This window comes from Pollicipes pollicipes, unplaced genomic scaffold (genome assembly GCF_011947565.3).
Source record: "Pollicipes pollicipes isolate AB1234 unplaced genomic scaffold, Ppol_2.1 Scaffold_2555;HRSCAF=2994_pilon_pilon_pilon, whole genome shotgun sequence".
In the NCBI taxonomy this organism is placed as follows: domain Eukaryota; kingdom Metazoa; phylum Arthropoda; class Thecostraca; order Pollicipedomorpha; family Pollicipedidae; genus Pollicipes; species Pollicipes pollicipes.
The window spans coordinates 13,137,827-13,143,975 of NW_023596136.1; the positions used below are offsets into that span (position 1 = coordinate 13,137,827).

The following is a 6,149-nucleotide window of genomic DNA, read 5'->3' on the forward strand; positions in this document are numbered from 1 at the left end:
CTTAGCTCGCATGAGAACCAATGCCATGAAAAATAAATAACCGGACAAGTTTTTGATTTTGATGTGTCACAAAGGCTTATGAGCTGGATCGCATGTGAAATCTCGCTTTCTTTCTCAATACATGACGCCCACCTCGCCGAGTGCCGCGGGCAGGCGAACGCACTTAACTCTCCCAGTAGACTTCTTCTTCCTGAGTGTGCGAGAACGCACACCAGGCTCATCAATGTCCGACATGTATTAGCTACTCGCATTACAACAGAAGCTGGCTGAGCTGGATTGTACAGGCTGGATTGGTGTGATTACCTAGATGCAGGTAAGATATGCTGAACTCTAGGGCGAGTGTTCACCTCGCTCCAACGTCCGAGAAAGCAGTGTGGCGCAAGGGACGCTGATGCCAATGAAAAAGCAACCACCATGGTCATGCTGAGCTCAAGGTAACGACAACCTTTTCACCAGGTGCCATGGGCGTAGGTAGGCCAGCCGTAGCCGAAGTGGTTAGCATAGCCGGGGGCTAGGAATCCGCCTCCAATGCCGCCTCCAATGCCGCCTCCAAGGACGCCTCCGATGCCGAAGCCGAGGCCTCCGATGAAAGGACGTCCGTAGAATCGTCCGATGGGCCAGCGTCTTCTGAAGCCTCCGTGCGGAGCACCGAATCTACACACAAAATATCACATACTTGAACCACAGAAAACACACATGCACAGGTCACATGGGCATGATGCATATTCAGATATGACAAGATGAGCTCTGTTTTAGAAGCATTGCAGAAATCAGACGTGTGTTCAGACGTGTGTTCAGACGTGTGTTGTGTTCAGACGTGTGTTCGCGAGGTACCGGTTACAAATCACTGACAGAAAACCAAGAAGGGGGGGGGGGGCATTCCCAGCAACTAGCGCGATGAAGTGTGCAAACCGTGCCTTTGGCAGCACTCCCAAAGCGATCGCATAGTCATCTGTGGAGTCCATTCCGCGTGTCCCACATCCTTATGAGATGTCGGGCTTTCCAGACAGCCAGACAGGGTTTGCTGGGAGCAGTCCAAAACCCGTTCTGTCTTAATTGAAATGGAAGCGCATTGTGCCGGCCTTTGCATACATATTGCGATGGAAGGAGATCACGAGTGCTAGATTTGTACATGATCCCAGTTCAGGTCAGGCACCATTGGTGACCCTCGTGAAGTAAGAGACAGATCGTTCTTTTTTAAGGGGATGCGACGCGCGCCGCCGCGCCCCTTTCATGGAGCACCAGCGGCAGCGTTGTCCGTATTAGCACTCAGGGACCATGACGCGACCGAGACTCGAACCGGGTGCCCCTCGCGAGTCCAACGCGTTAACCACTTCACCATTACGCCTCCAGGAAAGACAATTTATGGCATCATGATTGCCTAATGCCTAGCATTCGCTTCGACAAATGCGTGCAGCCGAAATATCAAAACATTTATACCTTCATTCTCCTAGGTATTCCATGAGGAATAAGGCTATTGGTACTGTCTTATGGATTTGCATAATGTTCCCCGCAAATGCACATAACAACTTATGTGATTATAAAAATTACGTAAACCAGTTTTTACTTACATAAACAAACAATCTTTACTTGACTGAAATTATTCGGGAACAATATGACCACACTCCTTAATTGTTTCTTTCTTAGGACCGCAAACGACTGGCACCCAATTGCGCACAAGGCGCAGGCACAACAGAGGCTCGTGAATCGACATACTTAACAAGCTACGCATGTGATTGCATGGCACAAAGCACATATTTCAGAATACAAAAGTACACGCATTCAGGTCGTGGTTGAATGCCATTGAAGTGAATCGTAACAAGTGCTGCCCGCAAATAAACTAATCACCACACATACTTATCAAACAACTAAGGAACGCCAAAGTTGTGTACTGCAGACCTTACAGGTGAAGGATGAAGAACTTAATGACCATGGAGGCCCGCCACAAATCATTACTGGTACGACTGGATGTGATCTAATTTTGGTATGATTTTGCAGTCATTTTTGTTTGGAAATCCACAAGAGGTTGATGCAGTCTCCGAAGCGGGGCATGCGTGAGCGAACCGCTGAATGTAATGATAGGCATTACTGTCATGGTTTTTCACACGTTCGAATCAGTCGGATCGGTGTCCTATACGCTGAATGACGACAACGAGGAGCTAGGCATTTCATTTTTAATAGTGGATATATCCTATTGGCTACTTACATAAACGTGTAAAGTTCCCACAGATGAAGACATTCTTCAATTACTGTTAAAAACTAAGACAAAAATTATCCACTTCCTGCCTGGGTAAAATACAGCTTTTCGGCAACAGCTTCCTTGAATTATTACGGCTTTGAGCATGCACCGGTTTAAAAGGTTGACGGTGCTATGAACAAAGGTGCTACCGACCTCCGTTAATGAACACTGGTTCCTGTGCGCGAAGCTTATGCTATCTTTTGAATGTGGCATGTCTTCTGAATGTTCTAGACCTGTTACGTGTAGCATGATCAGTTCTCACATCCTGAAAGCTGACTCACTTGTTCAGTCACTTTTCTGGACATTAGGCCTAAACATAGGTTATAATAGTATTGCATCATGGTAAGCTGTGCACGTACCACAAACAAGGGCTCCTACTTACCGTAGTTATTAGCGTTGCAAATATCCAGGTTAAGGGTGCACTGATCAGCCAAAGATCATTTTGCCGCCAAGAAAGGAGAACGCTGTTGTATTCATGGCATAACACGCTTAGTCTTCATGAGTGTTGTAATTTTGTTCATATCGTATAGCTGGGACAATCAAAGTAGGAAATATTATATCAGCCTCGAGCGGAAGACCTCTTTCTAAGTTTCAACGGCAAACACCTCAGTGCTCAACGGCAAACACCTCAGCGCTCAACGGCAAACACCTCAGTGCTCAACGGCAAACACCTCAGTGCTCAACGCCCTTTTTCGTGCAGGGAAATGACAACCCTCTCGACTTAGCTAGTAGTCTTATGCCGTCTTTGGATATGAAAATATACAGCGATTTTCTATTTGTTACTACTTTGCTTCTATTAACTACCTCCGCCTGTTTCTTTTTTATCAAAGGCCGGCCCAGGGACGGGAGTCTGGAATGACATCAAAGATGAAATGTAAAAACAAGTTGGCCAGAATATTCAAAGAACGAACTGAGTGCCCTGAAGTTTTTAACGTGATGAATAATTCATTGGCACAATTGCCATGACTTATTGACACCCAGAAAACAAGTCAACATTTACATTCCCTCTGTATAACTATGATTCCTTTCTGAAGCGACCGAAACCAAGGTGGCAGGGGTCGGGACACAAATAGCAATGAATAAAAAGGGCAAAAGATTACAATGTTGCAATCACGACGAACTACGAAATAGCACAGACAAGAATATTTGGCCCAAACATCGTAACGATTCGGCTTGCTGGCGACGTAGCTTACTCTGCGACAAAAAGCAAAACAAAAAAGACGTAAGCACGACGTCCCCCACCATGCGATGTAGTTTACCCCAGGGTGGGACAAGTTGTCTCAGTGGGAGGAAGACCGTTCAGAATAATTTACCAAAAATGAAGACGTGCTCTCCAAAGCTTTACCGCTACATATGAAACTGATGGGCATACATGTCCGCAAGTATAATATTCTTAGTTCCATTCACTGGTTATGTTCACTAGTTGAAGCCGTAGGGAGCGCAGAGTAACAACTGATGCAACTCTTGTTATTCTTCCCTTCGTCTTGATGAACACTACAAACACGCTTTTGATAACCTTTGCATTAGATTACCACTGCCATTCATTGTTTTAATACTTTGCTAACCCGTAGCCATTTACCGCTGTTTCCGTAACATTTTGAATATGTTTAGGTGAGATTTGAAATATAAATCAGTAAACGTTATTGGTGCGGCCAGTTTTAGTTATGCTACTATCGTTTCATAGCCTGTATCAACATTTTGAAAAAAAGTTGTTGTCATGAATAGTGGCCGACTGTACTGTCACAATGCCTTATTTCTGTACTGTAAGAGCAGAGAGCAACACTTGAACAACTTACCCAGGAGCAACGCAGACAACCAACACCATCAGCAACGCAAGAACCGCTACAGTCTGTGAACAAACGCAGGTAACCTGAGCTCTACAGGATATTTCACCATTGACACTTTAGAGGATTACATGCCTTTTAGACCTTTAGACCAAACCTTTGAATCAGTTACACCAAGGATACTTAAATGGCAATAGTTCAGACCATTTTGTTGTACGTCTGCTACGATTGGAACATGGCGCCTCAAAAATGCTCAGCAATCAAAATTATTAAACGCAAGGAAACCGCGTGCTTTGTCTCGATATAACACAACATAACAAAGCATATCCGCACAATGCATAGCACGCAGCTATAAGAAGGCACTAAGTACGTACCCCACAAAGTCAAACAAGTAGCCATGCTCAGACCTTGCACGACGGTTCGATCGCTTTTATCCCGGAAGCAAGACCAGTAACTAACATCATCAGATATATCATCATCAGTGAATACATCAGACTGAAATCCATGGGGACAGCGCAGAGGTACGTACCAACTTCATGGTGGTGCTTCTCTTGAACTATTCCCTATGCGAATGCGGCGCGCTTCCTTTATACCACGCGCGGATTACGTCTCGACGGCAGGACCATCTGGTTTTCACTGGCACGAAGGCCGTCGTGGCAGGCTCCTGCAGGTCACGGCAAGTGACGCAATCCCGATGGGAATTTCCAAATTGCGCGTCGACATGCTGATCCATCCGGAGCAGGACTTAGCTTGACTACAAAGCATGGGCTCGCTGAGTTTACCCCAGGCCAGGTCAGGCTGGCGACCAGAACTGATTCCGCCAGTCAGGGATTCATAAATAGACCTTCTGAGATAGAACTCATTCAATGCCATTTCCAACCGCTTCCTGTGCAGCAGAAGAGTGCGCAGTAATGCGTTTTGGCCCATGCTATACCACTAACTGCGTTCACAGACATTTGACTACCAATGACCTTGACCTTCTTTACTTGATTCAAGTCAATATTGCGTGTATTGTTCATCCAACGTTATCAAACAATAACTTTAACCAACGCAACGTAATTGACACGTCTTATCAAGTAAAATGAATGCAGGCCAGCAGCCCATAGCCATTCGAGGAAATGTTCCACTTTTGGAGATATTGGAGAAGCGTTAGATGTGACTAAACAAACTCGCTTATGACTATTGATATGCTTTTAAGAAGGAAGACTGCTCTAGATACCTCAAATTATCTTTTTGTTAAATGTACTGCTCAATACGCCATTGTTTGATTGCGTCATTGTCGCTGGCACAACATATATTACAACTCATTTTTTAAAAAAATACATTTGGTCCGAACCCTTTTGAATGGGTGGATCTCTGGGATCAGCTCTCGCGCTAAGCAGTGCTTGTTGTGTGAGCTCTGACCCCCACCATCCGATTGCGCAGTCCTAGGCAACGGCAGAATTTAGTGGCGAAAGCTTAACGTGCCGCAATGCTCGGCACGGTCCGTCCTGCCCTCTGACGTCAACTGACCTTTAGCGCGTCCGCTGCCACCGGCCGCAGGCCATACCTGTCAAGGGCAAATAGCGAGCGCCCTAAAGCGACTCGAACCCACCCAGCCACGGGTGGGTGGACCGGAAGGCAGGCGCTCTAACCAACTGAGCCACCGGGACGGACTGCTGGCATTAGCTGGCATTATATCTGGAAATCTTGTTCACAAACGCCGGATATGAACGACTCGGCAAATGTGTTTTTCATGGCCTTGATCGTCACATGGCTTATAGAATGGCAGGGTTTTATTGACTGTTATGGCGTCTCGGATGCCTGGGATACCTGAAAAAGTCTCCCCGAAGTAGCCTGCACGGCGCCGCGGGCGCGTAGCTCAGAAACTAGAGCGGTTGAGGTCTTAAGAAGGGCAGGGCTGTAGACTGCACCAAATGATCTCTAAGATGGCTATTTAAATTTAAAACATCATACAGAGAAAAACACTTCCTTTAACTGCATAGGGCATAACATAATCAGCACAGTATCAACGCTAACTTCATTTGAATAGTTCCTCAGATGTTGATAGCCAGGGCAAATGAGACATCTTCTTGTCAAAAGCTAACGATTGAATTACAAGAAATGAAAGTGATGGCATTCTTCCA

The 6,149-nt window shown here is 45.8% G+C and overlaps 1 long non-coding RNA gene across 1 annotated transcript; it reads right to left on the reverse strand.

Annotated features, from left to right (window-relative positions):
- Positions 1-205: 205 nt before the first annotated feature.
- Positions 206-4,646, reverse strand: LOC119103997 (uncharacterized). Its single transcript, XR_005094853.1, has 3 exons — positions 4,553-4,646; positions 4,036-4,088; positions 206-654 (listed from the first exon to the last, which is right to left on the reverse strand). It is a non-coding gene; the product is annotated as an uncharacterized LOC119103997 (long non-coding RNA).
- Between the last annotated feature and the right edge of the window lie 1,503 nt (positions 4,647-6,149).